Source organism: Terrapene carolina, unplaced genomic scaffold, assembly GCF_002925995.2.
Source record: "Terrapene carolina triunguis isolate 2854851 unplaced genomic scaffold, T_m_triunguis-2.0 Scaffold113, whole genome shotgun sequence".
In the NCBI taxonomy this organism is placed as follows: domain Eukaryota; kingdom Metazoa; phylum Chordata; order Testudines; family Emydidae; genus Terrapene; species Terrapene triunguis.
Genome location: NW_020664464.1, coordinates 31819004 through 31845878, shown reverse-complemented (window position 1 = coordinate 31845878; position 26875 = coordinate 31819004). Strand labels below are relative to the sequence as shown.

The 26875-nt window shown below is 42.6% G+C and overlaps 1 pseudogene; it reads left to right on the top strand.

The window, feature by feature from the left end:
* LOC115271211 overlaps positions 1–26875 on the top strand; it is a 46853-nt pseudogene that overhangs the window by 1400 nt on the left and 18578 nt on the right.

The window sequence follows — 26875 nt, the reverse complement described above, 5'->3', positions numbered from 1 at the left end:
AATCTCCCATGTAGACATATGCGAAGTGGTTTTAAATTGAGTAATATATGTAGTCTACTTTATGAAAAATTGGAGGTAGGGAAAATTCAGAATGGGTTTGGAAAACTAAAATCAGGGTTAATTTGGATCTGTCCAGTGTATTTCAAACTCTCAAAGTTAGGAGGTGGAGGTGGGAACAATGGCTCTAGTTCTGGCTCACCTGTCTGAAGTAGGGTGACCATCTGTCCTGTTTTTAACGGGACATTCCCGTATTTAAGTCCTATTGCAGGTGTCCTGTCTTTTTTTAAAAAAAAAAACGGACAAATTGTCCCATATTTTCTGCTCCCCCTGCTGGCCAGTCAGTGGTTAGTCAGCGCAGCCCCAGCCGTGTCTTGTTTGTGGCTGGCGAGTGAGTGCGGGCAGGCAGTGGCTCGTCAGTGAGAGCACGTGGTGGCCTCAGGCCGGGTGGAGAGGCAGGAAGATGACATGTCAGGTAGGATGAGAGGCAGCCCCGTGTGTGAGGGGCTAGGGGTGTAAGTCACCCCTCGCTATTTGAAACCTTAAGCAGGGGTTCTCAATTTGGGTCTGTGCTTTCAGGGGAGTCACTGGGCGCTGATGCTGAAACCCAGAGCCTGAGCCCGAGCGTCCCCTGTGGGGCTGCAACCCCGATCCCCAGCACTCTCCGTGGGGCTGAAGCTGGAGACGTGAGATTGAAGCCCTGATTCCCGGCACCCACTCCAGAGCTGAAGCTGGAGCCGTGGGTGGCTGAAGCCCCAATTCCCAGCACCCGCCGCAGGGCTGAAGCCCGAGCCATGGAGGGGGAGGTGTTAAAACCCTGATTCCCAGTGCCTGCCGCAGGGCTCAAGCCAGAGCCACGGGGCGGGGAAGGGGACTGAAGCCCTGATTCCTAGCGCCCGCCGCGGGGCTGACGCCGGAGCCGCGGGGCTGAATGCCTGACCCCTGGTGACCTCCGTGAGGCTGAAGGCAGGAACTGCAGGGCTGAATCTTGGATCCCCAGTGCTCTCCATGGGGAAGAAGTATCCCAGGGGCAGCTCCACACCCCCCTACACATCCTTCTCTCTCTGCCCTCTGGCCAGTTCGGAGGTGGGAAGCTGGAGCCAGGGAGTGCGGGGCAGCTGCTCCTCTGGCTGGTGCCAAGGAGCAGGCAGCCATGGTGTTCCCTCCTCTCCTGCTGGCTGCTCCTCAGCTCCCAGCCCCCTTTTCTCACACAGCTGGTAAGAGCCATAGGAGTGGGGCTGGCAGAGCCCTCAGGGAACAGGGACTGCACCCTGAGCTACTCCCTGCCCACACACAGCCCCTAGCTACCCCCTCACTTCACCTGAGCTACCCCCTGCCCATACACAGCCCCTAGCAACCCCCTGCCTGCACCCTGAGCTAGCCCCTGCCTGTACACAGCCCCTAGCTACCCCCTCACTTCACCCTGAGCTACCCCCTGCCCATACACAGCCCCTAGCTACCCCCCGCTTGCACACAGCCCCCAGCTACCCCCTTCCCTGCACCCTGAGCTGTTTTCCAACTTTTTTTTCAACCCCCCCACCACCTTTGTGTTATAATTTTTGTTTGTGCCTCCCTCCCATCACAACCAACACAGGCTGGGTGGCCTCCTGAGGTGAATCAGGGGGTGAAGGTGGCACTCCCTTCCCGGACCCGCCATGTGGAGCAGACTTGAGACCTGCTGCCCCCTGCCCCCCAAAATAGAAGTCATACTACGCCTATGCCCAAGGCCGCCCCGCCTGCCCCCTGGACACCTGAGGCCCTGCCTTTCCCTGGTGGGCTCTGGAGTTTTTATAGCATGCTGGGGGGGGGGGGGCGCTACTGCATAGTTCTGATTGATTGCTATTGAATACGAGCAATTTTACAAGGTGTCCCGTATTCAACATAGGGAAATATGGTCACCCTAGTCTGAAGTAACTCAGGATTTGAGAGTGGAATATTTTCCACCAAGACTTAAAGTTGAATGGCAAAATTAAAAAAAACCAAACAATCAAACATTTAGTTCCTGATTGCCCCTAAATAACACAAAGGGAGTATTCATCATAGTACTAGTTAAAACGTAGCCTTTGTTATTTCAGCAGATGTGGATGTGGTTTCTCTGCAATCACCAGTCCTTACTTAATGTGACACCCCTGACAATACTCTCGGTGGTATCATACTCACCATCAGTCATAGATCACCATCCTGGAGCCTGGAGGCTGACTACAGATATAAAGTACTGTACATTCCTTTATTCACAGCTTGTAAAACTATGTAATTTTTTAAATTTTATAAGCTGTGGGATAGAAGATACAAATATTACCAAATTGAAAAATATTGTTGTTCTAGACTAAAACACTGATATTTTAATCTATTTGAAGGTAACTTTTACTGGGAGTTAAAAACACGGGGCCTGATCCAACATTCACTGAAGTTAATGGAATGATTCCCATTGATTTCAATGGGGGCTTGCTCAGGCCCCTAGAATCCTATCCTGCAACCCGCTGTCTACCTTCAACTCACGCAGTCTGCTGGGGGAGCAAGATTGGGCTCTTACTTACGTACAGACATAAAAGATACTCTTTACCCTTATCACGTGTATTACCATGATCAGTCTGTCTCATCAAGTAGGATTAGTAAATTTTCATGTACCATTGAACTGATCTTGGGTTAATCTTTTAAAAAAAAGTATCCTAGAGCCTGTTTTTCAATGTCTTATGTCTGGAGATAAGGTGATAAGTTGGAAAAATTCTACAATTTAGCAAAGCCTTGTATCTGTTCCTATGCTATAAAAATACAGATTGTGTCTTGTGATATTTTTTAAATTGAGTAATAACAGTGCTGTGTAATATAATATATAAATATGGTACATCCTGCAATCTTCATAAAAATTGACCCTTGTATATCAACAGTTATTGCTTGTACAGACATATAGGGCATGATCAGAACTTCTTACACAAGCAAAACTCCCACTGAAGCATGCAGGAGCAGGTCCATAAGCAGGAATATCAGCTTTATGTGAGATATTATCACATGTAACACATAAAAATATACTTGGCAGGCTAATAGGCTGCATTTAAATATAGAGTGTATTTATAGCCCCTAAATTACAAAATATGCTGCTTTTCTTTTCCATAGACACCGTGTTCTTCGACCTGGCATGAGTTATATGTGACATTGTGTTCTGAAGCTGACCTGCATTCCTTTTAAAACCATTTAATCACACACAGCTGACCAGCATTCCTTTAAAAATACCACCTAATCAAATGCATTTCAAATACCCAAAACAGTTATTTAATCTCCATATAAGTACGAGTGTGAAATGTGCAGTGTCCAAATATGCCATTTCCTAAGAGCACTGCAATGGTCAAATGTTTCCAAAATAAAACCCTTCTCTTCCTCTCCCTGAATCACACACTCCTCAGTGCACAGACCGTTTTAGAGTGAATTTGAGCAAAGTACTGTTCCACATAACATGGCCTGAATACAAAAACTAGAATTCACTGTAATCAATGTTCAAGCTTCTTTTCACACATCTTAAAAACATACATTTATTTTTTAAAATTAACACTCTTCCACCTTTGGGCAAGAGTACTGAATGAGTTGTGAAATATATGAGAACGCATTATGTTGCAAGGGGATTATCATGGAACACTACTATACTGCCTTTCATCTCCAGGTCACTGGTGCAAACGTAGATCAGATCAGTAGTTACTATCTGATGTCTGTTCTATGGAATACATCAAATGGTGGACTCAGTTCCATTCCTAATGGGCCAGGAACTGTGATTAGTGACTTCACTGGAAATTTCAGTATGAAGGCCAAGGAGTGAATGAACATGCAGACTGAACCACTGCTCTCAATTCCTAGAGGTGTTCAATCCAGAATGGGGTTTAGTAACATTAGTGGCACAGTGCGGGGAAGCTTGCACTGCTGCTATCTGTGCTATATTTGTTCTGCGGATAACAGTTACCAGTAATGTCAAACCAGGATTTTTAACAAGCATGAAATTCACTTTAATTTACTATGCACATCTTTGGGGCTTTTGCAGTGTTGTCTCATCTGAGACAGAAAACCCAAGTCCTGATTTATGTTTGAAATGTAAAAGCATACAGAAAATCTCTGGGGGGCCAGTGAGAAAGATATAGAGCAGGATAAGTTTAAACGGCAGGCTGGAAAATGTGTGTGAATAGTGATTAAAAAAAATCCCAGACACTTCTGAGAAAACACGGCCGAAGACATTAAAATTAAACTATGAAAAAGAGGGGAAAATGCATTTAAAGGAACTTCCACTGCAGCTAAACTATCACTTAGAGTATGGGTAGTGTTTTCCTGTTACATCACACTGAAATCACAACGGTTTAGCCTAGTAAGTTACCACTTGAGAATCTTATAACAAACAATTACTGTAATGTTTAAGTAGAGTGACCACCTGGCCCATGTTTGACAAATATACTATACATTCGGAAGCAGAGGCACAGCTTGTAACTGCACTAACCCTCAATAACATGAAATAAAATATGGTTTTCTAACAGAGGGAGTTAAAATGAGTTTAATGGAAACGTGTTCCATACATTGCAAGGTTGCCACCAACTCCATCTGTATCTACTGGAAGGAAAGCATGATGTGTGCTTTCCAGGTTTTATATTAAGCCAAAAACCAAGGTTTTATTTTAAACAGATGTGAACGAATTAAACCCAATATTTTCAGGTATTTTTAGTGCAATATGATGCCATGTGATTAATACGTTATACCACGAGATGATGTGTGTTTCCACCTTAAAGATAGCTTTTTAGACATTCATTACAAATTGTGCCTGCTGCTCCAGCAAATTACAGCTTTGCGCCCTATATTGCTACTTTTAGCACATGTTGGTGTTTTTAAAAGGACCCGCTTCTGGAGTGGAGCGTGGTGTGACAGCAGAACCCCCCGAGGGAATTCCGTGAGCAACACAAGGGCACGCGCCTGGCCTTTCCCGTTCTTTCCGTGCTGGAGGGCTCCTGCCAGGCGGCATGGTCCGAAGAAGGCAGGCTTTTCTGCTCAGCCCTCACCTAGGGTGACCAGATGTCCTGATTTTATAGGGACAGTCCTGATTTTTGGGTCTTTCTCTTATATAGGCTCCTATTACCCCCCATCCCCTGTCCTGATTTTTCACACTTGCTGTCTGGTCACCCTACCCTCACCCGAGTTGACCCCTCTCAAGGAGCGATCATTGACCCACTTGAGGAGAGGGACATCGAGCCCTAGAACAACACCCCACTAGTTCACCCCGGAAATCTCCCCCCAGCAGCTCGGGCGGGGGCAATTCCCGGAGGGGGGGAGGTGAAGGACACAGCGCCCGGCACCCCCCAGCTTTGTCCGGTTTCAGCCCCACTCTCCCCAGTGCCCAGGGGCAGCGGAGCCGCACGGCCCCTGCGGCGGGGATGGAGTAGGAGCGGGGCGCCCCGAGCTGCACCCGGCGTCTCTGTCACGGGGGGTGAGGGAGAAAGTGCAAGAAGCAGGAGCGTGTGCGGGGGGAAGCCAGCGGGAGGCGAGGACGGGGCCGAGCGCGGGCGGGGTGGGCAGCTGGCGGGGCTGCGGGCGGCAGAGGAATGGGTGGGGAGCTCCCGGCACTCAGGCTCGCGGCGGGCAGACACCAGCGCCTCCGCCCTGCCTGACTCGCCTCCTCCCCGCCCGGCGGCGCCTCGCCCGCTCATCACGTGGCGGCTCTCCCTAGCCCCCCGAATTCCCGGCGTGGGGAATGGCCGCGGCGTGACTGTGACGCAAGCAGCGGGCGGCCGCGTCCCCGAGCTCGCCCGGGCCGCGTTCTGCCGGAGTCCGAGCAGCGGCAGGAGCGGCGCGAACCCCGGCCCGCGGAGCAGCAGCACTTTGGCCGGCAGAGCCCCGGGGTGAGTGAGCAAAAGTTCCCTGGAGCCTGGGCCAGGCAGAGCCCCGGGGGAAGGGGGCAGCGCAGGCTGCGGCTCCAAGTTTGCATTTGGGGGCCCCACCCCCCTTCCCTCGCCGCGGCGCACGGAGAGGGGGATTCCGGGCATCGCATCCCTTCCGGCAGCGCAGGCAGGGGACGGCGCTGTTTGTCTCCGGGAGAGCAGCGCCTCGCCGGGCAGGGGTTAGGACAGAGCCGATGTCTCTATAGTAACGCTGCAGCCAAGGGGTTGTTTTAGCAGGGAGATAGTTGACACACAAGAGGCAGCAGCTTCCACCGCTACCTTATGGGGCATCGATGTTCTTCCCCTCTTGGCTGGCATCCTGTCTAGTATTGCCGCTCATTGTGTCTTCCCTTTAACGAGCCACTTCGTGCAAAACGGGCACGGAATAAAGGCAGCATCACATACAGGGGGAGGTGGAGGGTGGGGTGAAACGAATACACAATAGGATAGTGTGGGAAGTGCCTGCTAACCCCTCTCCCCCCGCCCCGAAATCCAGCATTCAGGACTTGGACATCCTCAGCTACCTCTCTTGCTGGGTTACAGTGTGCTTTGGTTTTGCTGCTTGCTGAAATGTGGCTCCTTTGCTTTCCTCTCCTGATGACTTTCATCTGCAGGTGGTAAGTGAGGTAAAGGGTTATTGTGGTTGTTGTCGAAATTCCAGGTTGTGTTTATTTTAAATACAAAACAATGAAAAGGGAGAAGAAAAATTAGGAGGACGTTACTGGCAGCCACACAATTTCCACAGGAAATGCTAGCATTCTTTGCTGAACTCTGCTTGCAGAGAAGAAATAGGTTTCAGAAATAACTATTGTTGACAATTTTCAGTGTTCCTTGAACTAAATCCTGAAATATAATAGTCTATTCCTGTGGCATTTTTGGCTTGCCTGTGAATAACTGTTGAAAAAGGAGTACTCCTGTTGTTTCCCTCTTAAAACAAGCAACAGAGCCCTGTATTTCTTATCAGCATATGATTGACAGGTATCTATCAAGGAAGAAAAGCACCAAGCTCTGTAAAGAAAGAGAATGACAGCAGAAATAAAGAGCCTCTTCTCTCCCCTATAAAGTGGAGCCAGCCCAGGGTTCTGTTTTCCAAATGAAATTAGGGTTTTATCTGAGGGATTTAATTAGAGCTAAAGCATATACCGGATGTCAGTTCTCCAAAGTGCCACTGTAAAAATCATTTTCTGTGAAATTTGAAGCAAATGCAAATGTATTTGTGTTCTGTTCTGAGCTCAGACATCCCTTGTGGGAAAATGGTTTTAAACACTGTACATGTTCTACTGGTACGTATTGATAGTTAAAAGAAAATGTAATAAAAGTTTGCTGTTTTTATACCGTAAGGAAATGTTAGTGGAAACAGCATTTATTTAGTTCTAAGAGCAGTAACTATAGGTCTATCTGATAGAAGGACTGCATCTTAGATCACAGTTAAATTAATACAAGGCTATTCTAATAACATAAGGTTGAAATTTACAAACTGTTTACTCAAGCTGATATCAATGGGAGTCCTTGTAGGAGTAAAAACAAGTGGATGAGTAAGAGCTGCAGGGTCAGGCTCTTAGCATATAAATTGGCTCTGAAACATACTAAGGCTTGATTTCAGTGTTGCCAGCTCATGATATTTGATGTTTGACTTAAAGCCTCAGCACATGGAGACAACTGATTGTGAGCTTAATATATATATATATATATATAGAGAGAGAGAGAGAGAGAGAGAGTGTGTTAGGGCTTTGCAACAGAGGCAGTTAATGCGCACTATAAGGGAACCTTTAGTGCGCACCAGCAAGATGTACATAGACCAGTTAATGTGCATCACATTAGTGCACTGTGGAAATCAGAAATCACACCCCTGTAGTGCATATTACCCTACCATGTAAAAAGCCCTAAGTTTCTAGCCTTATGGTTGCAAAGAAAAGCTTGGAAATATGATCCCAGTGCACCCTAAAGAGTCCAAAAACCAGAAGGCAAATAAAAACAACCCACATTTTATTAGTCTTTAAAATGTCATGATTTTTAAGCCATGATTTTTGAGGGGCCTGACTCATGATTTTTGAACATTAGGGTTGGCACTACTGTCTCTTGCTTTCTTTGAAGTCACTGGGAGCAGGATCAGATCCTCCAATTGGAAAATAAAAATAATTCCACTTGGTGCAGTTAGGCATGATTCTGCAAACATGTATATCTCTGGTCAGTCCCATGGCACGAGGTCCAGTTGCAAACCTTTATAGGATCTAAGTCAAGTCAGTAGGACTACTTGAGTAAACAGGCTGAGTACTGAGCAGTATTTAACCCAAAGTATAGAGAAAATATTTTTTTCATTATTAGCCCTTTTAGTTAGAAAAATGCCATTTGTAATAGAGCTATACAGACAGGCTACTCCTCTTTGCCCAATCATTAACTCAGTCATAACCCAGCAACTAAAAACATATTTCAGATCTTTATGAATTGCCATGTAAGTCTTCCCTGCCTCTTTGAGCTAGGGAAAGCAGATGTGCCTTGCAGCATGCCCTGAAGGTTTATAAAGTCTAACTGTTCAGAATGAGGGAATGGTAGAGGGCAAGATCCAAAGCTGAGGGATCCTCACAAAGAATCTCCTGCTAGATGCCTTCTTAAATGAGTGGGTTCCAGCTTGGGCACCCCTGCTGATCTCAGCTGTGGCTTTGTGGCAAGTAAGTTAGATGTTAGGTAATGCTCTCATTTGAAATAATTGTACAATAGAGTCTGCTCATTGATATCAGTGATTCTCCTGTAATGGGGAAAAATCGCGAGAGTATGACCTAGTTTCTTTTGGGCTACATTTTGCCTTTAAGATAAAGAAAGCTCTGTGTAAGGAGTGGTGTGTAGGTGCACCTCATCAAATGGACCAGTGGGAGGCACTGTGCTTGAGAGAGGCACCTTTTAGTGGGACAGTGCTTGTTCTGGTTCCTTTTGTGTGCTTTGAGGAGAACTAATTTGCAACACACTTTTATGAGATGCAGCATACCCCCTCATGCTTCCAAACAGATCTGGTCAGTATAAGGTGGATGTAGTAGAGCGATGGCTCAGTTTGCTGCCCATCCCCCCACTTGCTCCAGAGGAAGAAACATTTTGGGTGATCCACTGAGCATCAGGAGCAGTGATCCAGGAGGCACTAACACGGTGGCATACAGGGAGGGAAGAACCTTAGTTTTCTCTGTGAGCTAAGCACAATCTAGCCCTTTGATTTTTACTCTGACCTGAAATAGAGGCTTGCTGGCATGCAGTTATTTTAATAAAGTCTTTATAATGAACCAGAGCTGCCAACATTTTGCTGTGTATAATTCAGAATACTTAAGTATTTAACACAGCATGAAATAATCATTTTCACTGTCAAGATGAAAAATATGTCAAAAAGTATTTGAGAAGTGTTGTATCTTGAATGAAATGTGAAAACAAGTAGACTGACATAGTAAAGGGAGCTTGGAGCTGGCCAGTGGTGGTGTTGGTGTTTTGCCAGATACAAGGTATTTCTTTGTCAAAGGAGTGAGGGATGGTTCACATGGCCGAAGAAGTGGGTATTCATCCACGAAAGCTCATGCTCCTATACGTCTGTTAGTCTATACGGTGCCACAGGACTCTTTGCTGCTTTTATGGAGCAGGTGCATCATTAAAAACACAAGGGAATAATCCTGCAACAACAGGACTGTTGTCACTATTAAAATAGGATACATGCATCAGATACACTATTGATCCTGGTGTCACAGAGGAGTTCTTTGCTGGTGGGGAGAAACAGGCACATAAATATTCTGGTAAACAGCTGTGGAATTTCTATCTATCTTGTAATTTCATCTTCAAGTATAAAGTTACCAGTGATATACCATATAAAGAAGCTACAGTTACCAAAAATAGCTGATATGCATTTCAACTTTCACAGGTTGGTTAGTACGGAGATCATCCTTTGCTGTGCACAAGTCTTATTCTTGTTTTTTAAAGAACAGTTTAAGAAGTACGTAAATGCACCAAATTTGTGTTCAAAATAGTTTTGTAAACAACACTATTGTGTTTTTAACAGCATTTTGTATTTTTCTCTATTTAATTTTAAGATGTAAATAGGTTATTCTGAACTGTTCCTTTATCAATATTTCCCCCTCCCTCGCATGGGTTCATGTTAGTTGTTTTCTTGTCCATGCTAGACTGTTGGCCTTTTTTCTTTATCTATATAAAGGGGAAAAATTGTTATTCTAAACAAATTTAGACTAACTTTAATCAAATGCTATTATTGCTGCTGTTGTACATTCAGATATTGTTCTTAAAGCATATTCTTTAATTAAGCTGAGTACTAACATATCATTTTGGAAACTCATGTTTTGAGCACTGGATACAATATAATATTTGTGCTTGTTGCTAGGACCTGAGCAAAAACTGTTCTTGTGTTACAGAAAGGAATGACCAGGAAATGGATGTATGCTTAACACCATTATTTGATTTATTTTTACTTAAAACAGATTTAAAATGAGATGTAAATGCATTTTACAATGGCTAGTAAAAAAACAAATTTGAGTTTATACTGTATCTTTGAACGTGGTGCATGTTTTTGCCTAGCTACAGTAGAATTGCGATAACCTGGACTTCTTGGTTAGTGCTCAATATATTTGAATTAATAGGTGTTCTGATAATAGGAGTCAATCAACAGAGACAGTATAACAGGGAAACATGTTGGCAGTTCATTAGAAGAAGCGGGGGAGAGAGAATCAGCTATTGAGTATCTTATTGTATAGCACTTGTGTTACATAGCATCAGGATGAAATGTTTGACTAAAGGAACTTGGTTGGCATAAACTACATGATGGTTGTTTATTAATTTTTTTCTCATGTATCCTTTTTGTTACCTGTGCACAGCATCTTAAGTGATCCTTAGGAAAAGGGGAACTGACTTTTAAATTATAATATGATGAAGGTAGTAGATGGTTTAACATTCTGGCTATTAGAAAGACACCGGCAAAGTGGCTAGCCCCACAAATTGACCTACCTTTGTAATTGCCCCCTATTATAAGTCTTATCTTCAGGAATCTCTACATCCATTTAGTTTGCAAACCAGTTTTTGCTTGCTGCACCCAGAAGTCTAAAAAATAATTACATGTATGATATACTGTTAAAAAGGTAAATGGAGCAGTTCATACGTTATAGGTAGGGTACGTTTTAGTCGCGGGTATTTTTACTAAAAGTCATGGACAGGTAACATGCAGTAAACAAAAATTCATGGCCCATGACCTGTCCATGACTTTTACTAAAAATACCCCTGACTAAAACGTGGCAGGAGGGGGGCAGGCTTGGGAGGGTAGCCCTGGGGGCGCTGTGGGTGCGTGAGTGTGGCCTGGGGTGGCGCCGCAGGTGCTGGGGAGGGGAGCGCAGCCCGGGGTAGGGGAGGAAGCTTGGGTGCTGGAGAAGGGTTGGTAGGGCTGGGGCAGGCTCCCTACCTGGCTCCTGGGAAGCGGTGACCCCAGCTCCTAGCTCCATGTACTGCCTCCTCTCCACCCCAAGCCCCAGTTCTGCAGCTCCCATTGGCTGGGTACGTGGCCAATGGGAGCTGCGGGGGCGGAGGCAGCACATGGAGCTAGGAGCTGAGGGAGGGGAGTTCCTGTCACCCTTCCAGGGAGCCCCCACCAGGTAAGCATCACCCCACACCCCAGCCCTGAGCCCCCCCACATCCAAACTCCTGCTGCTGAGGGGCGGGGTTGGGGGGCCCGAGACTGCCCCAGCAGCGGCCAGTGCGCCTGGCCCACCAGCTGCTGAAGATGTTCAGGCGGCCCCCGTGCCAGGCGCACTGGCCACAATCTGTGACTTCTGTGACCTCCGTGACAAACACGGAGCCTTAATTATAGGATAAGAGGCTGTGCATATGCTTTTATTTGTTTAATGTTGGTCTATCAAGTTGTACTTTTGCTAATGTACTTTTGTTGATGTTGTTTATTAATTTCTGGAAGCAAGATGGCTCTGTTTACAAATAATTTTAATGAAAAGATTCTTGAAAATAAGATCTTCAGGGGTCTGACCATCACAAGGATTAGTATGATGCTACTAAGTCTTATACCTGTTGGTCATGAATATAAATCTGGCTTTTGTCCATTAATTGTCCATTACTACCAAAAGCAGTAGTTGTCTCATAACCATTCAGTAGCCATCGTGAAAAGCATTGGTGGTGTCAGTTTAATTCCAAGCAGATAGATTTTCACATCAAAATTGGCACCTTGAAACTGGTATTCTCATTAGAATAAATCAAAGATTACATGGGCATAAATAATGAACTACCAACTCTCCACCAAGAAGTAGTGCCTGAGGGTCTTAGCACATTAGCAAATGGTATATTGAAATTTGTACTGTGATTTCCCATGTTGAACCCAATTTGTGGATAAATTGACCTGCAGTCTATCTACATGGCTGATCGTTTCATTTAAAATCAGTTATTCCTCTTACTCTAGGGGCCCCTTCAAACCATCCTCCAAGCTCCCATGGTTTCTCTTCTCCAAACCACTTCTGTGGACCTTAGTAGTGCTACGGGAGCTCTCCCATAACCGTTTACCAGGGAGTAAGAACTGAGACAAGGGCTTCTGTGCACCTGCAGTTCACTTTTGAACATGCATTTAAGTTAGACAAGCATGCTTGAGCAGTGCACTTTTGGTGTGCATTTTGGCTGTGATTCAGCAAAGCACTTAAACACACGAGTCTCTGTTCAGCAAAGCACTAGAGCATGTGCTTAATTTTAAACATGCATAAATTCCTTTAGTCACATGTTTTCCCAACTGAAATAAGATGTACAGGAATGGGGCTTTCTGTCCGCCAAGCCAGCTGGCATCCTCAGTCCACAGGATGGTAGTCCCATTCCTCAATACCATAAAGTCATGGTGGTAGTTTGTAGAAAGGTGGATTTAAAATCTGCAGTAGTAGTTTCTGGATTATGGGATTCTTTGGTGAGGGGAACTAAGAATGTCTGTGGCAAATTCAGGTAAATGTAAAAAATAGTTGGTATTAGTTATTAAATAAAGCTTTGGGTGTGGGGGAAGTATTGTAGACTGTGACAGCTGTTGAGGTTTTTGGCATCTAAGGAGGCATGAGAGATGGGTTTTAGTACCCATGATGCAGGAGAGGCTTTGGGTAGCTCTTTTTTCTTCCCAGTTTTAGGCCAATGCAAAAATAAGTTTGGAGTGAGAAGTCATGAATTCAGCAGCCTCTGCCAACAACTAGCTGCCCCACAGTATACCGTTCCAGGCTCTGCCACTGCAGCCAACAGGGATGGATAAATATGTTACTGATAGTTTGATGTTTCTACTAAAATTATCGGCATTGCAATAGTTGTTACTAGTGTGGCTGCTTACATTATCATTTAGGCTCCTGAGTTAACACCCAATGAAGTTGAATGGGAACATTTCACATGTCTCTTAGGGCATGTCTTCACTAGCAACGTTAAAGCGCTGCCGTGACAGCGCTTTAACATGTCTATGTACTCATGGCACCAGCTCTCCCAGTGCTATAAAAAACCCCACCTCCACGAGGGAAGTAGCTCCCAGTGCTGAGAGCCAGGCGCTGATGCACTGTCTACACTGCCACTTTACAGCATTGAAACTTGCAGCACTCGGGGGTATTTTTTCACACCACTGAGCGAGAAAGTTGCAGCGCTGTAAAGTGGCAGTGTAGACAAGGACGTAGTATTATTGCATTATGCTCCCTGCAGCCTTTGAAAACTGTGTCAGTGTACATTTGATTCCTGTATGGAAATTTTTCTTCAAAATCATAAGGGCTAGAGACTTTTTTTTACATAAAAGTTTAGAACCTGGAGTACAATTATGCAGCAGTTTCAAAAAGGGCAATTATGTGGCTATTTATGAGGGAACATAAACATGTGGTCTTGACTAAAGCAGTGACTTCAACTATACTGAAAGAACCTGTATTTATCTCATTTTATAGAAATGTTTGTTATCTTTTTGCGTATATCAGGAAAGAGACCCACATTATAAAGAGCTGTGTTATTGTCAGTCAAATTCTCTATTATTAAAGTGTCCCATATTCTTAACGCTGGTATTTTGTTCAAAAATATGGTATTTAGATATGCTGCTGTTTAAGACACTTCTTTATGGCAATAACATTTGACATTAATAGGTCATACACCAAAATTTGATATGGAGGTATTTGTAATGGAAATATGTTTGCTCTTCCTCCCGTTTAAAAAAAAAACCAAATGTAATTTAAGAAAGTTAAGGCAGAAACCATAGTTTCTAAGGATGAGGATGAAACAGAAAAAAGGTGAGCTTGTGTAAATGTTCCATGAGCCACAAAAATATATTATGCAAAGACTATGGTGATAAATCAAAAATTAAGAAATAGGATGCAACAAAATGTGTTTCTGTGAAATAACACATGCTTTGGCGACAGAAGGTGAAGCTGAGCTTTTCAGGCTGGTGGAATGTCACAGCTTATTTATATGCCAAGATAAAAATATTCTCTTTAGATCCGGGGTTCTCAAACTGGGGGTCGGGACCCCTCAGAGGGTCGAGAGGTCATTACATGGGGAGTTGCAAGCTGTCAACCTCCACCCCAAATCCCGCTTGCCTCCAGCATTTATAATGGTGTTAAATATATAAAAAACTGTGTTTAATTTATTGGGGTGGGGGTCACACTCCTAGGCTTGCAATGTGAAAGGGGTCACCAGTAAAAAATTTTGAGACCCACTGCTTTAGATAAATGACTAAATAGAAATAAATTCCGTTATTCAAATTGCAGTTGTGGTTAAAAAAAAGTGATTGTAAAAATGTTACCTTAATGCTTCCATTACCTGCTGCTCAAGGAAAAATAGCAGCACCGTTTAGTGGATTAACTAGGAGCAAGGAATTCCTAATGCTGGCTCTGACTCTTTGATGTTAAATAAATCTTTGTCTCAGTTTACCCATTAGTAAAATGGAGAAAACCTGACCAGTGTACTGAATTTACTCATTATAAAGGGTGCTAATAGCAACATCTGTTTCCAATGTGGGGAGCTGATAGAGACCTAACATTTAGTTGGGTAACACTTTCCATTAGAAATGACTCTTGCAACCCTGTCTTGAGAAGCTCTAACACCTCCATTGTTTGCAGTTTGGATCGTTTAAGTTCAGCAGAAACAAAGCACTGAGGTCTTTCTTTGGCCCATGAAATATATCTCATGAACAAAGTCCTTCTTTGGCCCATGAAATTCCATTCAAGTTTGGCTGATGCATAAATTTTTGAAAATTGCTATTTTCTTTCTGTTGCATTGTCAGCAGAATTTTGGCAGCATGTCAAAATAATAACTGAATATGAACATTGTAATGAAAGGCCAGCCCCCTGCAGCAGCAGCAGCACACACTGCACTGAGATCCCTGGAAGCAAGACAGTCTCCCCAGGAAGAAGTTGTAAAGAGTTGGAGATGGTCCATAGTTAGGACAACAGCCTGGTACTTTGTGGACCTACATTCAGTTTCCTGCTCTGCCACAGATTTCCTTTGTGATCATGGTCAAATCTCTTACGGCCAGATTTACAAAGGTATTTAGGTGCCTAAACATGTAGATAAGCATCTACTGGGTTTTTCAATAGTGCCTAAGTAGGTTAGGCCACTGAACATCTATCTGCATCTTTAGGTGCCTAAACCCCTTTTTTAAATCTGGCCCTCAGCCTCTCTTTCTCTCTGTACCTCTGTTCCCCATTTGTAAAATAGAGATATAGCATTCCTCTTCCTAATAGGAGTGTTGTGAGGATAAATGCATTGAAGATTGTCAGATCCTCAGATATACTACAGTAATGGGGATCATGTAAGTACCCTAAATAAATAAGATAGAGTGGAGGAGATAGAACTGGGCTGGGCTCCCCCCAACAATCTTTCCCTCTGGAGGTGCTAGGTGGGTAAGAAGCTCCCCCACTTCCTGGAACAAGGGAAGAGAGATGGCCAGGCCAGGCTCCCCTCCCAGACTCAGCAAGTCACCTCAGCAATCCATTCCACCCCACCCCCAGGGGAATGGCCTTTTGCTGCCAGCTAATGTAGTTAGTCCTATATTTCAAGTCATATTAAGGTTAAGGGAACAAATTTTATACATGGAACTCTTGTTACAGTTGCATTTTTTTTTTTACCTTTTTCTTTTTAAAAAAACAACTAGGAAATCACATACAGAATTTTTAAAGTACTTTCATTTAGGTTACAAAGTCAAATACTGGAAAGATAGGAAATGCCAGAATTAAGCCTGTGGCCCCATAATTCAGACCCCTTGTGTGTATACATTGCAATACGGTCTTCAATCTGCCTATTTCAGTGCACAGGCTGCACAATGCTCATATAATGAATCAGGGTTGGGTGGTGGACAAAATTGTAAGCTGTCATGGGATAAAAGGGAAGGTCCTATCATGGATCAGTAACTGGTTAAAAGATAGAAACAAGGAGTAGAAATAAATGGTCAGTTTTCAGAACGGAGAAGGGTAAATAGTGGTGTCCCTCAAGGGTCTGTAGTAGGACCAGTACTGTTCAAAATATTCATAAATGATCTTGGAAAAGGGGTAAACAGTGAGGTGGTAGAATTTGCAGATGATACAAAACTACTCAAGATAACAGTTAAGTCCCAGGCAGACTGTGAAGAGCTACAAAAGGATCTCTCAAAACTGGGTGACTGGGCAACAAAGTGGCAGATGAAATTTAATGTTGATAAATGCAAAGTAATGCACATTGGAAAGCATAATCCCAATGATATATATAAAAGGATGAGGTCTAAATTAGCTGTTACCACTCAAGAAAGAGATCTTGGAGTCATTGTGGAGTGTTCTCTGAAAATATTCACTCAATGTGCAACTGAAGTCAAAAAAGCTAACAGAATGTTAGGAATCATTAGGAAAGGGATAGATAATACCGAAAATGACATATTGCCTCTATATAAATCCATAGTATGCTCACATCTTGAATACAGTATGTAGATCTGGTCGCCTCATCTCAAAAAAGGTATACTGGAATGGGAAAAGGTACATAAAAGGGCAATAATAATGATTAGGGATATGGAACAGCTTCCATATGAGGAGAGATTAATAAAACTGGGGCTTTTCAGCTTGGAAAAGAGACGACTAAGGGGGGGATACAATAGAGGTCTATAAAATCATGACTGGTGTGGAGAAAGTAAATAAGGAAGTTATTTACTCCTTCTCATAACACAAGAACTAAGGGTCACCAAATGAAATTAATAGACAGCAGGTTTAAAACAAACCAGTGGAAGTATTTCTTCACACAATGCACAGTCAACCTGTGGAACTCTTTGCCAGAGGATGTTGTGAAGGCCAAGACTATAACAGAGTTTAAAAAAGAACTAGATAAGTTCTTGGAGGATAGGTTCATTAATGGCTAGTAGCCAGGATGGGCAGGCATGCAAAACCATGCTCTGAAGTGTCCTTAGCCTCTGTTTGTCAGAAACTGGGATGGGCAACAGGGGATGGATCACTTGATGATTACCTGTTCTGTTCATTCCCTCTGGGGCACCTGGCATTGGCCACTGTTGGAAGACAGAATACTGGGCTAGATGGACCATTGGTCTGACCCAATATGGCTGTTCTTATATAGGATCCTTGCCTCATTTGTTATCTAAATTAGAAAGTCTTTGGATTGTAAGGCGGGGGGGCTGTAGGAAGCAGAGGCGTAGCGAGTGCCCTCCGTACCCTCCGACTGGAGGGGGCCCCGCAAGGAAGGGGGCCCCTAAAAGTGGCAAAATAAATACCGCATTCGGAGGGGGCCACATTCTTTGTTGCTACGGCCCTGGTAGGAAGAGAAGGAGTGGTTAAGACAGGCAAATACCACATGGGACAGCTCAGTTCTATCTGTGCCTCTCTTACAGTCTTCCTATGTGATGCTGAACAAGTAACTTAAGCCAGAATTTTGGCAGGTGGCTAATTGTGTATCCTTCGTTTTCTGAGTCCCCAAGTTGAGCCATTTGGGGCCTAATGTACAGAAGTGCTGCTGAGTACCCTGGCAATGGTTAAGTGCAGGTCTGGTGATATGGGCAGAAGATGGGGAGTCATGATGTCCTGAGTTCTGATCTGTGTCTGACAGTGATTCTTTTGTCTCTTTGTCTCAGTTTCTCCATTGGTAAAATGAGATTTATAATCCCCTTTGATTTCGTAGTTTAAATACATTCATTAATGCTTTCAAGGTATTCAGATATTATAGTGAGGACACTAATAAAGGCAATGAGGAAGTGAATTATTTTGCATTCATTGCTGCAGATGGATGGGGTGCAGTAAATGAGGCAGGGGCTACTACTTGAAGGACGAGGAGAAACATTTCTAAACAGTGGCCCTATTCCCTGAGTACTCGCCTGCTTGTGCACTGAATGAGGCAGGGGTCCTGTGGAAAAAATAGTATGTGATGTGTAATTAAGACGGTTTCTTAATGTATATGCACAAGGGGCTGAATTAAGAAAGCACGCGCAACATGAATTCAGCCATTTTCGAACTTTCTAGTGTTTGACTTCAAAACCGAGACAAAGTTCTTCTAACGAAATTTTAAAAAATATAATTGTTTTGAGATTCTCTAATGGAAGGCAAAAAAGTACAAATGATTATTATTTAATTTAAGTCATGTCTGCTGTCTGCTCAAAACAAATTTGTGTGTTTGTTTTTAACACTAGCAACACTATAAAGCCAGTATACTGTAGCTGCAGAAGTACAAATTACATTCTCTTTCTCATTAATATAATTAAAAATTTCAGGTAAGCTGTGATTCCAGAAGACCACATTCTGATTTCAGTTATATAGGTGTAAATCTGGAGTAATTCCAGAGAGGTCAGTGGAATTATTCCAGTTAGGGATGTAAAAGTTTAGCTGGTTAACTGGTAAGCATCAGTCTTATCGATTTCGGTTAACGATTAAACTCTGCTGCTGCCCTGCCCCCAGGATTCCGCTGCCGCCCCATGCTCGGCATCCTGTTTAACCGATAGAATTTTAATAGGTTAGACTGTTACTATTTTTAAACCCTATTTACATCCCTAATTCCAGACTCTTACTGAGTGCCGAAACTATCTCATTATTTATTCATCTCATTTATTATTTTTGATGATGTCTTAAAATTAACTGAAAATAACAATATTTAACTTTTTAAGCACTCCTGCAAACTCTCATACACATCCCTCTAATAGAAGGTGATGTATAAGGCTGGTCATTTGTTTATCATGACAAAAAATGACTGTCATCATTTTAAATTTAATAAGTCATAGCATATAGTATTACATATAATATAATATATAATTGTTTTGGAAATTATGAGAAAGTTTAGATATATTTTACTTTGAAATACATTGTTTAATACTTTTTAATAATATTTAATTACTTTGGACATATGGTGTCAAATTTGTAAAAGTTAATTGAGGAATCTCACTGGTGAGTGGGTAGGTCTAAGTGACAAAGATTTAAAAAAGCCCTAAAAGTCATGGGTGGTTTGGGGTTGTGGTTTTGTTTGTTTGGTTTTTTTGGGGAGGGGGGGCCCTCGGGGCTCCAAGGCCATGATATGCGTAGATTTACAACCTTTATAATGTGCCTCCATTCTTGTGTACTGCTAGCTTCTCACAAATGCTTTTGACCACACTTCAAGTAAATCTTACTAGCATCATTAGTAAGTTTCACTTGCAATGCAATGGTGTTTCTCTTTTTCCTTTGTTTATTAGGGTTTGCCAAATGATACTTACAGATGTCACCTGTAATTTTCATTTTGCAGATGGCAGAGCTGGCAGACTATAATGGACTAGGTTGTTCAAGTCAGAAAAAGGAGTATGCAAAAGGAGAGGAATTGGTAATAACAACATGGCAGGACAGGAAAAGAAGGATGATACAACAGATGGGACAATATGGAAAGAGACTGGTTCCAGCTGACATTCAGTGCTTTTACATGCGAGCAAGGAGATACAGATGATTTTACACAAATTATGGATAAATTTGGGAAATACTGTAACACCTGGAGATATGTTACTTAGGAGAGACATTATTTTAAATTAATAATTAATGGTAATATGAAGCAAAAATCGTCTCAGTATTAGATATAGGACATGCATTTTTGGCAAGCAAATTTAAACGAGTTAAGCTCTAAATTAATAACTTTTAAATCACTGTTTTAATGTTGCAATTGTAAGTGAATGGCATTTGGCATTAATTCTGTTCACAAGATATTTTAAAAAGTAATCACACAAACCATTGCAGGATTACAAGACATTGAAATTCTAATGGATGATTATTTAATTTGGCTCAGGGAACTTAGAGAACACAATGAAAGATTTAGGGAAATGTTGCAGAGGTACCTCTCTGTGAACTTAAAAAAAACCCCAACCAATCCATGCCTCAGCAGTAGCTATTTGTATTTGACATGAATTGAGCAAACATATTTTAATTATTGAATCAGTTAAAATAAAAGTTCTAGTTCAAATATCCATTCCACAATGTAAAATGTATCTACGGAGACTTCCAGATCTGATTATGGTCAGTAAGAGAATTGCTGAATAAGGACATTGTCTAGTATTGGGAAGACAGACAGAAACAGACATTTTTTTAATTAAATCACCATTTCAAAACATTTCAGATATAATTACACTATTTACCTGAACTTTTTACATTGTTAAGGCTACAGTTTTGGCATGGAATTTTTTAGTAAATTTCATGGAAGAGGTGTGCGGGGGAAAAAACACTAAGTCACAGAAAGGTCAGCAAATAATGTACTTTTCACTACATCCGTATACCCACAAGCATAATGGGGGGTGCTGAAAGATGAGGCCGAGGATAGGGAATTGGCAAGAAAGCTGTATTGACCCTGCATTGGTGGCTCCTGTCCTAGAGGGCTGGGCATGGGTTATGTACGTTCATCAACCATTCAGGAGGCATGGTGTAACTGACACTTTACAATATGTTGTACTTCATCTAGAACAAGTAATGTTTGATGTAAAGAGTAATGGCTTATGGTAGAATCACACTAATTTTGGAAATTATAAATGTGAACCAAGAATCCTTTAGCATTCAAACAGTTAATTTCCTCTGTGTTTTTTGACTGTACATTTAAATATTCACACAAGCTTCTATTGTTTCATTGCTTACATTAACAGGGTACAGTTTGTCAGATAATTTAGGAGCACTGTAAGTTGATCTCCTGATTATCATCTAGTAGCTTGCCTTCCGTTTTAACGAAAAGGAATAAGCAATGGCTTTTATGTGGAGTTCACTGTATTTCAGTTGCTAGTAATCTTTGAAATAATGAAGTGAACTACAGATAATCTTGACATGAAATAGTACAGCATTTTGTTTCTCTTTCAGTGTTCCAAGCAATCATGACTTGATCCATATAAGTCTTTTGTTCACTCTCAAATCTGAGTTTAATGGAGGATTTACAAAAATGTTGGACAGCACAAGTATTTGTGTATGATTGATGCAGTGTTCTGTATATATCGTATAGTTCTGCATTATAAATTATTTGGTGTTTTAGTATTAAAAACAGATGAACATATAGCTTTAGCATTATTCTATATGCACAGGAGATGGATACAGTAGATTCCACTTATTAGCAACCTCTCTGTTCTCAGCAAAAAGTTGCTATAATTCAAAGGTTTGCAGGGCTTCAGCCAGGGAAGGAAGTGCCCAGGACACACTGAGCCCAAGTCACTAGGGCTGGGCCTAGGGCTCAGCATGGTGGGCACAGAGAAGTACCCGGCAGACCTGTGCTCTTCCCCCCCCCCCCCCCCCGGTGTCCTTGCTCACTGTGGAAAGTCTCTGCCCTTCCTGTGGCTGTCCTGACCTCAGCCTCCCCTCCCAGATATAGGCAGGGTTGCAGCCAGGGCACACAGGCCAAAAAGCTGTTCATAAGCAGCAAGCCTGTTGCCAATATCAGAGTCCCATTAACAATAAAGTCAATGGCATGGGATTGGTTCCCAGCAAAATGTTCCTGTTAACCAGAAGTTGTTAATATCAGGATTGCTATTAAGTGGCATCCACTGTATATGCATATATAGTGTGTGTGTTTGTGAATTCTGAGCATCCTCAAAATGTACTAAAAATGTGTTGGTCATTCCTGCCAACAGCCACGAGTCAGTGGAAAATAATTGGTAAAATCATCTGAAAAATACACATTCACAATTTGTTAATATTAATCTCTTAAATGCAAGTTGCAGATATTTACCCATTAATTTTATTTTTAGTGATATTTTGAAGCTCCTGAGAATTCCTGTTTGTGAATTTGCTGCATTGACACTGATATTTAAAGTAGCCTAGAAAATGTAGATAAGTTAATAATAAATATTATTTTATATTATTAAGACTTACTGACAGGTTATAAAGGTTTATGAAGGATGGAAAGCAAGGTTGCTGGCTTTTGATTTGAGAATATCACTTTGTGAATGCAACTTTTGTGTTTTACTTGCAATGTCATAAATTCAATCTGAAATCACAATTATCATTGTATATGTATTTTTTTAAGAGTTGCAGTTTTCAGTCAGAGTGACTGTTGCACTAAAATTTCATAGCAAGTGGTGAAAGTAAGTGTGTATCTTTTAAGCCTATTTTGTTAAGCAATATTTTCAAGTCTGTGTCCAGTTCTCGAGAATGACAAAAGTATAGATTTGTTCAGTTTTAGTGTTTTTGCACACTCAGATTTCTAGAGAGAACTTTGTCAAACAAAGTTTGTATATGGATGTGTTATTTTAACCTGGGTTTAGAATTATAATTAAATTACCAGTATTCAAAACAAATGTATTCAGAGATATTTTTGGTAGGCTTGTTTAAGAAAATATTTTTGTAGACTGTAAAAATTACAATGAAACACTTACTAGCTGTCCAATTTAAACATGAAGCATTGCACATTAATTGCTCAAAAATATATCAGTGGCATAGTTCCCACTGCATTATGCATGCTTTATTTTATTATTGATTGGTCTCGATTTTGCTTCTAACTTAACTTCTTTCCCATTCATATCTTTGTAGGTACTGTAATTCTTTCTTTACTTGGTCCTTAATTTTAGTCTGATCATTTCTGTCTCATGTCTTTAATGTTTTTCTAACATTTAAAACAGAAAATGTATGCTTTCTTGAAGGAGCTGTAGCTTGTAGATTGCTGAGTGCCTTTTGTGAGTTCAGAGTTCATATTTGGGACCTTATTCTGCAATATGAGTAATCCCTTTTTTATCTGAATAGTCCCATTCATTTCAATGAGATTATTTATGTAAGTAAAGTTGCAGTATCAACCCATTGGCTTGGATTTGGCTCCTACTGTCACGCTGCCTGGTATGGGACACAGCTAAGAGTGCCAATCTCAGTTCAGACTGCCAGAAAAGAGGGCAAGCACCCCAAACTGGTGGTATATTCTATTAAGATTTCACCAAGTCAGTAACAAATGTGTGCTTCCAGAATGCTGTACTAGCTATTATGGAGCCACAGACAGTCCCCTTCAGGCCCTCTAACCCCTCATACACCACCCAGAAAAACCAGACTTCTGTGATAAATTATTATTAAAACCACAAATCACATATATTGGGTTCTTCCAGTTCCAAAGAACCAGACACTCACCCCAGATCAATATGTACTTCTGGATCTCACTCAAAAACCATGCTGGTAGACAATCTTTTAGTAAACTAAACTGAAGGTTTATTTTATTTTATTTTTATTTATAATCAACTGTAATGTATATGATTCACTTTAACCATTTAATAACTCTCTCTATTATATATATATATATATATATAAAAAATAGAGAGAGTTATTAAATGGTTAAAGTGAATCATATACATTACAGTTGATTTCAGAGTTTGTAGATCAAAATAATATCAGTGATATTAAATCTGCTAGTTTGCAGTAAGTCTCTCTGGATCACCCAAAAGATTGGGGGTCCTCAGTCCATTATTCAAAGCTTCCCTTTGTTAGAAATCATAGTTAAGGCTCTGAGTCTGTCACATGGATTCCGTGACTTTCTGGGACCTCCGTGACTTCTGCAGCAGCCAGTGCGGCTGATCCAGGAGCCGTCTGAGCAGCTCGAACAGCCTCTGGGTCAGCTGCACCAACCGCTGCAGAGGTAGTCTCGGGCCACCGCCCCCCCACCAGCAGCAGCAGGAGTTTGGGTGTGGGAGGGGGCTCAGGCCTGGGGCAGGGGTTTGCGGTGCGGGAGGAGATAAGGGGTCTGCGCAGCACTTACCTCAAGGAGGGGCTCCCCAGAAATGGCGACATGTCCCTCCACTCCTTGGTGGAGGCGTGGCCAGGCAGCTCTGCGCGCGGCCTCTGTCTGCAGGCACTTGGTTCCCGGACAATGGTAGCTGCGGAGCCGGTGCTTTGGGTGGGAGGCAGCGCGCGGAGTTCCCTGGCTGCCCCTCCACCTAGGAGATGAGAGACATGTCGTTGCTTCCAGGCAATCGCGTGGAGCCACTTAGGGAGCCAGCCAGCCCCCCCAAACCCCTCCAGCACCAGAGGGGGTCCCGGGCCACATGCTGCCGCCTGCCTCCCCCCAGCACCAGCGGAGGTCCTGGGCCATGTGCCACTGCCCGCCCACCCCCCAACAGCAGCAGGGGTCCCAGGCCATGCACCACCACCCGTCCCGTCCCCCCCCAGTACCAGCAGGGGTCCCAGGCTGACCCCCCATGCCCTGAGTTCACACTGGCGTCCCTGGCCCCCTACCCCAGAACACCCACAGAGCCCCTGGGCCACCCCCTTCCCCAGAGCACCCAAGTTTTAGTTAGGGGTATATAGTCATGGACAGGTCACGGGCCGTGAATTTTTGTTTACTGCCCGTGACCTGTCCATGACTTTTACTAAAAATACCTGTGACTAAAATGTAGCCGTATCGGAGCATAAGCTTTCGTGGGTGAATACCCACTTCGTCAGAGCTCTGGAAATTTCACCCACGAAAGCTTATGCTCCAATACGTCTGTTAGTCTATAAGATGCCACAGGACTCTTTGTCGCTTTTTGCAGATCCAGACTAACACGGCTACCCCTCTGATAATTGGAATAGTTGATTATCCTTAATGGCCCATCTTCCATGACTGACTGATCTTAATGTAAATCTGTCTTATCCAGGAACACAATATGTTCGAGATACAAACACATAGCAAACATTCATAACTTCATATACAATGACAATGCATGCATATAAACAGGATAACATTGTTTAACAGATCACAACTTTTCTAGTAGTATCTTACAAAGCATACTTTGCATAGGATTTATCACAACTGTGCAACAGGGGTTCTGCATCAGTGGTTATACCGTAGTGTAAGCATGGTCATCTTTCTTTTTATACAGCGTCACCAGGGCCGGCTCCAGGCACCAGCTTAACAAGCAGGTGCTTGGGGCGGCCAAGAGAGAGGGGCGGCACCTGCGGCAATTCGGGGGCAGCAGGTCCCTCACTCCCTCTAGGAGCGAAGGACCTGCCGCTGAACTGCCGCTGCCGATCGCGGATTTTTTTTTTTTTTTTTTTTGCTTGGTGCAGCAGAAATGCTGGAGCCGGCCCTGAGCGTCACGCCTACAACTGAAGGTTGGGATCCAAGTACAAAAGTTAAAAATCCAAAGAAGTTTTATCCTTCCTTTTTTAGTTTTTAGAATGTATTTGAGTTGATCGGTGTAGTGGGGAGGAGAGAGAGAACAATATTATGTGGTGATACTATAAGACAGGATTTATTAAATTTTAATTTAGATTTTCAATGGTAATGTGAAAAATGTAAGTTTTATAAGCAATAATATGGGGGGGAAAAAAACCTTTTTCTTTAACGAGAGATGTTTGAAGCCAATCAGGATGCTGAAAAACTAAAGCACTTATAAAAAATCCGTTCAAAATATTTGCAAATCCCAGTTTTGCTACAGACATTGGATCCCTGGAAAGCAATATGATACGTAACTTCTCCTTGAGGGAAAATACCCCCATAAAACAAAATAACATGTATTGTATTTACCTTTGCCATAACCCTTAAGAGTGGAAAAAAGAAAGTAGTTCTCTTTTTAATCTTTCAAACTGAGTTTAGGGGATATTTAATAAAATGTAGTTGGGCTTTTTATTGCATACCCCATTCACAAAGTATGATCTACTCTTCAGTGCCCAGCCCCGTCTGAGAGAGGTGGTGATTTGGAGCTAGTGCAGCTAATCCCAGAACTACTACTTCATTCTTTGGCTAATGTGCAAGAGCAAGTCAGCACCTTGTTTCCTGTAAACTCGGGTGGATTTTCGAAGTGTTGAACTGGGATGTGCACAGATGTCTTGACTTGTACAGTCTGAATGCTTTGACCCCCAACTTAGTTTATTGTACTTGACTCTTTGAGTTGGCAGCACAGTGCAGTGCAGTCTGTTACGTGCGTCTCAGCTACATTAGTAGCCAATCATTTTTAGCTGTGTAGTGTAAATCTGAAGTTCAAGCTCTGTAGCATGTAAATCAGGGGTTCTTAAACTGGAGGTTGGGACCCCTCAGGGGGTCGCAAGGTTATTACATGGGGGGTCACGAGCTGTCTGCCTCCACCCCAAACACCGCTTTGCATCCAGCGTTTCTAATGGTGTTAAATATATAAAAAAGTGTTTTTAATTTATAAGGGGGGTCACACTCAGAGGCTTGCTATGTGAAAGTGGTCGCCAGTACAAAAGTTTGAGAACCACTGATATAAATTCATGTATGGTATTTTTTAATAGACTTGCTCATTCTGTGCACTTCTAGATTTCCAAATATGAGCAGTCTGTTTTCCCACCTGGTAGGCCTATCAGCTGATTGTAATAGATCAAAAGGACTCTGTATACAGCTTCAGGGTCTTCCTATTGGAAATAACCATGTAAATGATCCTGATGCATTCTTATAGATTTTTTTTTTTATTACAGACCATGAGTAATGTTCAGACAAATGAGAGATTGGAAAACATCACTCTACAAAATAGAATATGGTTTGTCTAGTACTTCAGTATTGTGCTCTATCACAATTTGAAACAATTGATTAGAGGGACAAGTCCTTACATATTAGTGTCTGTAACATTTAAAATACTGTGGGTGTGCCTG